Source organism: Arachis ipaensis, chromosome B08 (genome assembly GCF_000816755.2).
Source record: "Arachis ipaensis cultivar K30076 chromosome B08, Araip1.1, whole genome shotgun sequence".
In the NCBI taxonomy this organism is placed as follows: domain Eukaryota; kingdom Viridiplantae; phylum Streptophyta; class Magnoliopsida; order Fabales; family Fabaceae; genus Arachis; species Arachis ipaensis.
In genome coordinates this window covers 126143747-126156314 of record NC_029792.2, presented here as the reverse complement: position 1 = coordinate 126156314, position 12568 = coordinate 126143747, and positions in this window count along the sequence as shown.

The window sequence follows — 12568 nt, the reverse complement described above, 5'->3', positions numbered from 1 at the left end:
GATTTTTTTTTATTTTCTAATTTTTCAAGTAATAAAATTAAAATAAAAGAACACATAATTCAATTTATGAAATGACATTGAAACTCAATAAATTGACAAGAACATAATCCATTAATCCTAACTTATAATTGAAATGCTAATCATTATACATCAATGCTACAATTCAACATGTTAATTGTTATTCGGATTAGAAGCAAATAAAGCCATCTCATGGACCAGATTAAACTTGAAGTTAAATTTGAACTCAAATATTAAATAAGTTGAATTCAAATTTATAAAATTATAATTAATATGTTTATTTTATAATTTAAACTAAAAAAAATTAATTGAACTTAGTAATATGTTGATAAATAGTGTTCTTAAATATTTTTTTGGACAATTTACAGAAATAAAATGATTGAAGAAAAACTTTACGCAAATATAACATTGGCAATTTCCAGACGCAAATGCAACAAAAGCAACTGTATATAATCCGCTACACCCTGTAGCGGAACTCAATTGCACGTAATCCGCTATAAGGTATTGCGGATTATGTTGAAGGCTGCATTACTCATAAACTGCTACACCATGTAGCGGTTTATGACCAAAAGGCGTTTGTGCATAATCCGCTACACCCTGTAGCGGATTATGAGTATAGTGGTGATTATATGTTAATAGTAACAACCCATGATGCAAAATGCACGAATTGATACAAAATGTAATCGTCGTTTAATTTGCAATAAGTCGTACAAAAATAATAGCCACCAAGCATTAAGAATAACACATAATAAGTTAACTACATAACTCATACAGATATAACTGTCACAAGTCGTTAACCCTAATAGAAAATAAATAAGTCATAATTCATACAAGGATAATGGTCGGAAATAAGACAATCGGCGCTACTACTGGTCACCATCAACATCATGGTCGCCTCCGAATGGACCAAGTAGGTGTGAGCCTGTGCCACATCGAGTCGAACGCCTAACCTTAGCCGCTCGCCGATCTCCCAGTGGAGCCTCCTGTGGCCCAACTCCAAATGCAGATGGTGGCGTCCCCCCATGCCGAACCAAGTGTCGTACGGGCTGCCTGCTGGCTCATTCAGGTCGACCAGGAGCTGGGTCTCAGGAACCTGGGACGGCACATCCGCTGGCTATGGCCTATACTCCGGAGGGTCGGAAGGGCCGCCTGGAATCGGGCTCTGGTACTGATGAACGTCGTCACCCCGTATGATCTCAGCAAAATTCGCATAGAACTAGGGTCCAGCCAACTGATCGTCCAAATCCATGGTAAAAGAAGTGGTAGCAAGATTGGCTAACAGCTGTGTGCTACACTCATGTAGTACCTGAGAGCTAGATACGTGAGTAAAAGGTTTACCACCCATACTAGCCTCCGTAGTGCCACCAACATGAGTGTCTGTAGGTGCCGACAGGACGATCCAGCCTCGTCATCATGGTGGACGGGAGGTGCTCGTCCACCACGAGCAGCCCGTCGTCTAGCAGTAGATCGACGAAGACGATGATCTGCCTGGCCTCCGTCATCACCACCAACCTGCTCCTCCTGCATCATGTCGTCGAGCCAGTGCCACTCGCGATCAGTGGCACGTGTACCGATGCATCGTCTCCGCTCTACGCGTCTGTTATTCGGCATATCAGATGCTGGAACTCTAGTCGTCGCCTACGACGACCCTCTGAGTATAGCATCATCTGGAACCTAGGTCGGCCTGGGGTTGGCGAAAGCAATCCCTAGTGACAGAATTCTATGTGCAACACGGTGCCACTAGTCCAGGTACTCAGCGATGGACCAGGATCAGAAACTCTCTGAATACTCAACACAGAGCGAACTCGCTCGTCCTAATGCTGATGCCATGTCCTATAGTAAGTGGGAAACCATCTATCTCCACCCCTGCCGTCCTTACTATGAAGATACTCTATGTTGAGCGCTGGCTCAGGCAGATGCTGTACGCCCCCTAGCTGTGGGAAGACCCTGTCTACCTGATGCCACTCAATCACTGCAAAGTATATCAGGCTAGTGATGACCCGCCATAACTGGCTGTGCTCCTCAGTCAGTATCGCCGGATGGATGACTGCCAGTACGTCCAGAGAACCATAAGGCTCCCACACAATCTGATAGATAGGAGGCAAATCAGCATTGTACCAATGTATACATATAAGTGTGGAAAAACAATTAAAATAATGACGAACAAAAACAAAATACTTACATCTCGATGAGTCAGTCAATCCAATGCCAGACGATACTGAATAATCCGCTGTTCCTTCCCATCAGAAGTGGGGAAATATGTGGCTCATCTGAGTTGCAGAAATAGCACGTAAGTATGTAATTTCATATATAGAACGTAATGAACTTGAAAGAATAAGTGAATTAAATTATACCTGGATGCCAGTGAAAAAGAGAAAGCATCAAAACCTGCGGCCTCAGCATGGGGAACCGCCAAAAGATCCATGACTGTAGCAACTGTAGGGGTCCAGCCAAGTTGGTGACGTTTCTGTTCGCCACCCTGCACATGCATCGGTACAGCCACGCCAATGCAGCGGTGCCCCAGCTATAGCTGCCCATGTCGTCAAGTCTCACCACAAAAGGCAACCAGCGAAGGTGGACTCGATTAGCACTCTTGTCTATGAACAGCTGTGTCGACAGAAGCATCATAATATTCGCACGTGCATATATGCGCACGGTCTCCTTCAAAGCATCCGCTGGTAACACACTGAACTGCTCATGAAACCATGTGAACTGGACTGTGTATAACTTTCTCTTATTTGGTGGCGGAAGCTCACCAAATAAGTCCTTGAACCACTCCTATGCCAGTCTGGCCCCCTTGATGTGCAGGTGGAAGTCTGTCATGCACCCGGAAACAGCCTGGCCATCCACGGGCAGCCCGAGCTGGTATGCCACATCCTGGAGCGTGATAGTACACTCTCCGAATGGCATATGAAAAGTGTGGGTCTCAAGCCGCCACCTCTCGATAAATGCGCTTACCAGAGGCTCATCCAACCAGAACCAATGCGTGTCCAGCCTAGCCAGGTGGTACAACCCAGCCCTCTCCAAGTAAGGTATGATCCTATCATGTAACAGCATATTCTTTTGCCTACGGACGCTATACACACATCGAGTTGACTGCATTTTCAAAATAAAGAACACTGGCGTAATTTCTAACAATGACATCACCAACCTATAGCTTATGTTTCTATTCTTAAGCTACTTGGGTTTTAAAATTACTAATTTACCTCTCTACCTTGACTATTAAATGTTAAATGTTAAAGTTTAAATTTCAAATTCTCATTTTCAAACCAAAAGCTAAACCAAGTCTCTATCTAAATAATTAATGAATTACTTCCTTAATATTGAATAAAATATACATTTATTAAAATATTGAAGGAAAATAGAGACGCTTACCTCTTCATCGATGGTTCCGGCTACGTGAGCAACGCTGTCGAGTCGGTACAACTGCCATTCATCCTCCATTCTTCCAAACAACTCAAGAATTTGAATTTTCTCTCCCTTATCTCTACTTTCTCTCTCTAACTTTCTTTCCAAAATCCTTCAAATGATTTCCACTACAGCCTCACGCTGTATATATAATCACCACTATACTCATAATCCGCTACAGAGTGTAGCGAATTATGCACAAACGTCTTTTGGTCATAAACCGCTACAGGGTATAGCGGTTTATGAGTAATGCAGCCCTCAACGTAATCCGCGATACCCTGTAGCGGATTACGTGCAATTGAGTTCCGCTACAGGGTGTAGCGGATTATATACAGTTGCGTTTGTTGCATTTGTGTCTAGAAATTGCCAATGTCATATTTATGTAAAATTTTTTTCAATAATTTTATTTCTATAAATTGTCCTTTTTTTAATAAAATATATTTAATTTTAAAATTATTCTATCCTTCAATTTTATCAAAATATTTATTCATATCTATCATTATCTTTTTATAAAATCTTTAATTTCTAACCTGAATTCAAAAATCCCCAAATTAATTCAGAAACTCTATTTTTTCCAATTCACTAACCCTAACCCCTTATCCCCTTTCCTTTCCTAAATGTAACAATCACACAGAGAGTAGAGAAAGAGATCTGCGAGAAGAAGAGGAAGAAGACGCGCTACTAGTTGCGCCACACCCAGCCGCGTTCAGCCCGCCGTCGCGTCTCCACCGCACCGTGTCGCCCTTGTGCCTTGCCTTCGTCGCCGCTAATCCACCGCCGCTGCTGCCAGGGCCCGTCGCCATCACCGTCGCAGGCAGGAAAGAAGGAAACAGAAATGGGGAAAGAGAGTGAAGAAAGAGCTGCGAATGGAGGAAGAAGAAAAGAGAGGGAGGAGCCGTGCCCTGTTGTCGCTGCCGCAACGCCACTGCGCCGTTGCCCCGTTCCATGGGGTCACCGTTGTCGTCATCCTCGTGGGCTACCTCTGCATGCGTCGTCCTCGCCATCCCATCCATAGAGCCAAGCCCGCGTTGCCGTCGTTCATCCATATCCTGTCGCTGCTGCTACAAGAGTCTGTCGCCGTCGCAAATGAAGAGGACGCTGCCAGCTCTGTCGCGCTTGGTCGTTGTCGAGCTCGCCATCACAGTTCAATCACCATAGAGCTTGAAGAGAAGCGCCACTAATATTACCCGACAGCACCTTCTCCTGCGTTCCCAATTCCATTCTTGAAACTGTAACACTCTAACTCGTGCTCTGCTTCCCGATTTTATTTCTCTACTATATTTTTGTTCCGAATACAATAATATATGTTTCTATTTAGTACTGCCGTCTGTATCCGGAACCATTGATGCACCGCTACAAAGGTAATTGGAATGGGCACGGTTGTCGCTGTTGTTGCTGCCCGGAGGGAGTTGAGGCTACTGTTGCTGTGAACTCAGAATAAGTGGATTTGTCGTGTTTGATTCCCGAGTTCGGTTAATCAAGGTAGGGAATTTATTTTAAAATCAATTGTTTTAATCTATGAATGCCAATAAAGTTTAATGAGTAATTGCAAATAATTTAAAAATATTTTAGGTGACTAATTGATAGGAATAAGCTTGGTTTGAGGTTGTAAAATTGTGGTTTGTTTGGTATTGAGATCAAGTTTTGGTGATATAATTAGTTTATTGAGTTTGGTCATGGCTGAGAATATGATTGGTTTTGTTGTTATAAGTGATTAATTGATAGGATTAATTTTGGTTTAAGGCTATGATTGATATTGGTTTTTTGATTTTGATGGAGTTGTTGAAATCCTGATTTTGTGTGATTGTGATGAATTGGTTGAGTTGTGGCTGTGAAAGGTGATTAAATTAGTGTTGTTAAATTGAAATATGATGAGTTAATTATTGAAGAAATTGTCGTATTGATAATTGTTGAATGGAGTTGGACTTGAGTTTGGTTTCGGATGTTATGAATCTGAGGGAACCCGCATGGGTGGTGAAATCCAATTTTAAGGGTAGATGCTGTCCAATTTTTTGTAAAAATACACGAAAAGTAATTTCAATTTAAAAATCCGATTTATAAGCTTATTTTGAGAAATTATTGACTTGATTTATTAATAATGATTGGTTTGACTCAATAATACAAGATTTGAAAGGTCTGAATTTTATTAAAATAGAAAGTGGTTTAGTTTCAAAGAAAACATTTTAATTACTAAAAATTATTTGATTTCAATTTATTACAGAAAGTCTTGTTTTCAGCTTGATTTATTAGGAAAGTATAAAGTTTTACATTCAGTTTTTTTGACAATAGATTTCGTTTCAAGTTATGATTTGAGTTTGGTTTGTTAAGAGAAAGAAGGAAAGAGGAAAAAGAACACGGCACATGTGATTATGAAATGAATAAAAGGTCACGAGAGGGGTGCTGATGTGAAAATGTTAAGCCGTAGGCTTTATGTGTGAATGATTGTGTATGGAATGGCTTCAGGAGAAAGGGGCACATACTTCAGCTAAAGAATCTGTGTCTGCAAGTACTTGCAGAGGTCATGTTTGGCATACTTTCTCTCAGCATCTGCAAGAAGTAGAAACTTGTAGAGGTTATGCCGCTGGAATGTCTTATCTAACTGGCGAGGTTTATACCGTCCATTTTTTTCTGACGATAATTTAGTTACTATTGGATTCTTTTATTTTTCTAACAATAAATCTAATGGTACTCAATATTTTTCTTGTAGTGACGCCTTTGCCTTTAATTTTCTTTCTTAACCTGCCTATGTTTTCTTTCTTAACAAGGCATTATTCATGCTAAGTATTGATGGATTGTCAATCACAGTTTCATAGAAAAATTGCAGGAGTAGACTTTTAATTTAATTTCTCTAATCCTTTTTAAATTAGATCTAACAGTTTTTTTTCCCTTATACTCGAAATGTCTAAACTTGTAAATTGAAGAATAAAAAACTCTTTCAAGGTATAAGCCTTTTGCATTGCTACACTCCCTTGCCTTGTGAAATTCAAGATATGGTTTATTGAAGATGAAACTAGAGTTAAAATTTACATAAATTGCTACAGTATTTGTTACGGACTGGCAGTCCAGCCCAAGAAGACGTCGGGTCGGGGCACTACCCCACCCAGACCCAAAACCTCCAAAGGACCTCCACGTGTCAGTCTCATGCACCCGACCCGGTGTCCGACCAACTTACCTCCCCAGGTATGCCACCATTCGGGTCGCAGCCCCCAGGGTCAGTACCCGGCGTACCGACCCCAAGTACAGACGACCCGCTCACGTAGAAGGTGACAGCTCTGTCCCCCAACCAATGGGCTAGGCCCTCAACCAGGCCCACCCAGCACAATATATAAAGAGGAATGCTAGGGGGCCAACAACTTTTGTGGTTTCTAGCCATCAAATAGCCATCAATGATGGTTTTAATGGTGTGAGATTGGTGTGAGATTTCATCCAATGGCTCACTTTTCTTTGCTGGTTACATGCTGGCCAGAATTTAACAAAGTTGCTGGCCTCCTAGACTTTTTCATATATAAAGGGAGAGGATAGCTCTCCCCCCAAGGTATGTCACATCCTTACCTAATTCTGCCACCACTAGTACGGACTCTGACTTGATCGTTGGAGTGTCCTTGCAAGTGGCCGCCCCCCGCTCCGTCCGCCCTCCGACGTTGCCAGCACACGCTCCCCCTCGCTCCAAGCCCGCTCGGGACCTTCCTCTCTCTCCTACTCACCACCTACCGATAACCCGAGCACCCAATCAACTTGTTAGGAGTTACCCAAAAAACCCGGGGAGCCGACCAGGAAGTTCCTGGATAGATTTAACGACGAATGTCTAGAAATCGACGGCCTCACGGACTTAGTCGCCAGCCTATGCCTAACAAACGGCCTGCTGAATGAAGACTTTAGGAAACACCTAACAACCAAGCCTGTATGGACCATGCAGGAAATCCAAAGCATAGCCAAAGAGTACATTAATGACGAAGAGGTTAGCCAGGTTGTGGCAGCCAATAAACGGCAGCCCCCCAACCCACCAGCCCAGCAGGCACATCAGGCCGAAAGGTACAAAGAAGCTCCTAGAGACGGCACCCTAAACAAATTGCCCAAGAAACCACGGGTAGGGAGGTTCACGAACTACACGCCACTTACGGCACCCATAGTGGAAGTCTATCAGCAAATTGCAGACAAAGGAATCCTATCCAAACCTAGGCCCCTGAAGGAGAGAACGGGAAGCAACAAAAGCCTTTACTGCGATTACCACAAGGAATTCGGTCACAAAACACAAGACTGCTTTGATCTCAAAGATGCCCTGGAACAGGCCATCAGAGAGGGGAAACTGAGCGAATTCTCCCGACTCATCAGGGAGCCGTGGAGGCGAGAAAAAGAGCGCTCCGAGGAAGATCGAAACCGAACTGTCAATCCAAGACAAGAACCCCCAAGAGATGCCAGTAACCCCCCAACTTTTGTGGTTAACATTGTAGTCAGACGAGATAGTCCCCCCAAATCTAAGTCGGCAACAAGAAAGGACACCCGGGTGCTCTCCATCTCGATGGACAGCCCCACCACCAGTAAAAGGCTCCCCACGATATCATTTGGCCCGGAGGACAGATGGTTCAAAGACCTCCCATGGTAGTCACAGCGATGGTCGGGACAGGACTAGTTAGGCGCATCCTCATCGACACGGGTGCCGACTCGAATATCCTATTTAGAAACATGTTCGACGCCATGGGACTCAAGGAATCCGACCTCAAAAATCACCAACACGGAGTCATGGGACTTGGTGATAACTACATCAAACCCGACAGAACGATCTCTCTCCTAATCAGCCTGGGAACTGGCGACGCCAGGAAATCAGTTATGGCAGATTTCTTAGTCCTTAGAGACTCCACTGCCTATAACATCATCCTAGAGAGGAAAACTATCAATGAATTCTCAGCTGTAATATGCACCAAGTTCCTAACAATGAAGTTCATAACGGACAAGGGAACGGTTGGTTCCATAAGGGGAGACCTAGAAACGGCAGTTGCCTGCGACAGCGCCAGTCTCTCCTTAAGGAAAGAGTCTAAAAAGGCAGCTGGCATGTTCCTAGCAGATCTGGACGTCAGGATGGAGGACAAACTAAGACCTGAACCAGAAGGGGACATGGAAAAGTTCCAGATAGGGAAGTCGGTAGAACAATTTACCTTCATTAATAGAAACCTACCCCATGAACTCAAGGGCCCCCTCATAGAAGTCGTGAAGGCAAACAGCGACCTCTTCGCGTGGATCCCATCAGACATGCCAGGGTTAGATCCCGAGGTCATGTCTCACCGGCTAGCCATAAAGCCCAAAGCCAAACCAGTAGCCCAGCGGTGAAGAAAGATGTCATAAGAAAAAGCCGAGGAGGTCGCTAAGCAGATAGCAGGACTACTAGAAGCAGGGTTCATCAAGGAACTCGAGTACTCAACATGGCTATCCAATGTTGTCCTAGTCAAGAAAGCCAGCGAAAAATGGAGGATGTGCGTAGATTACTCCGACCTGAACAAAGCATGTCCAAAAGACTCTTTTCCCCTCCCCAACATTGACACCCTAGTGGACTCGACAACGGGATATCATTTCCTCAGTTTCATGGATGCCTATTCCGGATACAATCAAATCCCGATGCACCGACCTGACGAAGACAAGACAGCCTTCATAACACCAGGAGGCACCTATTGCTACAAGGTAATGCCCTTCGGACTGAAGAACGCAGGGGCCACCTACCAAAGGCTGATGAGCAGAGTCTTCCACAACCTTATCGGCAAAACCGTAGAGGTATATGTAGACGATATCCTGGTAAAAATAGCAGAGTCGAGCAATTTGATAAATGACCTCCAGGCCGTCTTTGGGGGCATTAAGGAAATTCAAAATGCGACTCAACCCACTCAAATGCGCATTCGCCATGGAAGCAGGAAAGTTCCTAGGGTTCATGATAACTTAGATAGGGGTAGAAGCCAACCCAGACAAATGCGAAGCCGTTCTCAAAATGACAAGCCCTGGGTGCATCAAAGATGTACAACGGCTCACCGGGAAGCTCACAGCCCTATCTCAGTTCCTCGGAGCCTCAGCTGAAAGGGTCATCCCATTCTTCAACTTAATGAAGAAATGAATCACCTTTGAATGGACCCAGGAGTGCAAAGAGGCATTCAACCATTTTAAGAGGATACTCTCGGAACCACTTGTACTCAGCAAGCCTAGAGAGGGCGAGCCCCTATACTTGTACTTGGCCGTGACCATACAAGCAATGGCGGCAGTCCTAGTCAGGAAGGAGGACAAGACCCAGCGCCCAATATACTTCATCAGCAAAGTACTTCAAGGGGCAGAGACAAGGTACACCAAGCTGGAAAAGCTAGCCTACACCCTACTAGTTTCATCAAGAAGGCTAAAACAATACTTCCAAGGGCACACAATCATCTTGAGAACCGACCAAGCCATCCGACAAGTCCTCCAAAAACCTGACCTGGCGGGAAGAATGATGGCATGGGCGGTGGAGCTATCCCAATATGATTTACAATACGAACCAAGGCAAGCAATCAAAGCCCAAGCAATGGCAGACTTCCTCGTTGAGGTCACAGGAGAAGCTCCCGACATACCGATCACACGGTGGAGGCTCCACGTTGACGAAGCATCCAACCAAATGTTCGGAGGGGCCGGAATTATCCTCGAGAACTCGACAGGAGTAGCCTTCGAACAATCTATCAAGTTCGAATTTCCAGTCTCAAACAACCAGGCCGAGTATGAAGCTTTGATAGGGGGACAAATGCTGGCCAAAGAAGTCGGAGCATCAAGGGTAGAAGTTAGCAGCGACTCCCAAATCGTCACCTCCCAAGTAAATGGCAGCTACCAAGCTAAGGACGCACTGCTACAAAAATACTTGGAAAAGTAAGAGAGCTATGCAAAAGCTTAGAAGAAGTCACAATCCAGCACATTCTCAGAGAAAGGAATGCCCGAGCCGACCTTCTCTCCAAGCTCGCAAGCACTAAACCTGGCACGGGGAACAGATCCTTGATCCAAGGACTAGCAACGAAACCTGCAATCGTCATGTGCATAGCTCAAGCACCAAACCCGCCCTCATGGATAGATCCCATCTCCCGATATCTGGAGCATGCAGAAACACCCCCCGATGAAAAGGAAGCGGAATCTATTAAAAGGGAAGCTCCTAAATACACAATCATACAAGGGCAGCTATACAAGCGAGGGCTCTACCAGCCCCTACTTAAGTGCCTGCGTCCCGACCAGACGAACTACGTCCTAAGGGAGGTACACGAAGGATGTTGGGGTCACCACATCGGGAGAAGATCTCTAGCAAGAAAGATCATCCGAGCAGGATACTACTGGCCCACAATGATGTCAGACGCCCAGGAGTTTGTGAGAAAATGTAAAAAGTGCCAAGAGAACGCCAACTTCCACAAAGCACCTCCCAAGGAGCTCAGTCTAATGATGGCTCCCCGACCTTTCGCCCAATGGGGGTCAACCTCTTGGGGCCATTCCCACCAGGACCTGGGCAAGTGAAGTACTTGATAGTAGCCATAGATTATTACACCAAGTGGGTAGAAGCAGAACCACTGGCCAGCATATCCGCAATAAATTGCCAAAAGTTCATATGGAAGCAGGTGATCACAAGGTTCGGAATCCCGGAAGCCGTAATATCGAACAACGGGACACAATTCACCGATAAAAAGTTCAAAGGGTTCCTAGAGGGACTAAGGATCAAACAGAAGTTCTCCTCAGTCGAACACCCCCAAACCAACGGCTAGGTTGAAGCAGCCAACAAAGTCATCCTAAAGGAGCTAAAAAAGCGACTCGAAGGGAAGAAAGGCTCATAGGCAGACGAACTAGCCTCAGTCCTGTGGTTATACAGGACCACCCCCCAATCATCCACCGGCGAAACCCCCTTCTGACTCACATACGGGGTCGACGGAGTCATCCCAGTTAAAGTCGGGGAACCAAGCCCGAGGCTACTCCTCGGAAGGGGAAGCGACGCAATCGAAAAAGACCTAGCTGATGAGACGAGGCAAATGGCACACCTAGCGGAAGCAGCAATAAAGCAGAGAGTAGCCCTCAGATACAATGGCAAGGTATTAAAAGGAGTTTGGGAGAAGGTGACCTGGTCTTACGACGTAACGACATAGGACCGCCAACACCAGGAGAGGGCAAGCTAGCCGCAAACTGGGAAGGACCTTACAGAGTAAAAGAAGTCCTTGGCAAAGGGGGCTACAAGCTAGAAAAGCTGGATGGGAACGAGGTACCGAGAACATGGAACATGGCAAACCTCAAGAGGTTCTACTCGTGAGAAGAGATCCCACTCATAAGAAGGGGCGACCACACGACCTCAACCCCCCTCCTATGTTCCACCTTCACATTCTTGGTGCACGGAATTTTGATCTCCAGGCTCGAATAATCCTTGGTAATGGCTCCAAAAACTTGGTGCTTTGATCTCAATTCATAGTTTGTCACAACTTCGAACCAGCAAGTGCACTGGGTCGTCCAAGTAATAAACCTTACGTGAGTAAGGGTCGATCCCACGGAGATTGTTGGTATGAAGCAAGCTATGGTCATCTTGTAAATCTCAGTCAGGCAGATATTAGATGGATATGGAGTTTTCGAATATTAATTAATAAATAAATAAAAAGTAAAGATAGAGATACCTATGTAATTCATTGGTGAGAATTTTAGATAAGCGTATAGAGATGCATTCGTTCCTCTGAACCTCTGCTTTCCTGCTGTCTTCATCCAATCAGTCCTACTTCTTTCCATGGCTGGCTTTATGTAAGGCTTCACCGTTGTCATTGGCTACTTTTCATCCTCTCTGGAAAATGGTCCGATGCGCTGTCACTGCATGGCTAATTGTCTAAGTGAAGAAGGTCCAGGCATGGCCGAATGGCCAGCCCCCATGATCTAAGAACTAAACGTCACGAGATGTCTAATACAATAGTAAAAGGTCCTATTTATACTAGACTAGTTACTAGGCTTTACAGAAATAAGTAATTGATGCATAAATCCACTTCCGGGGCCCACTTGGTGTGTGCTTGGGCTGAGCTTTATCTTTCCACGTGCAAAGGTCCTTCTTGGAGTTGAACGCCAGTTTGTAACGTATTTCTGGCGTTCAACTCTGGCTTGTGACGTGTTTCTGGCGTTTAACTCCAGACTGCAG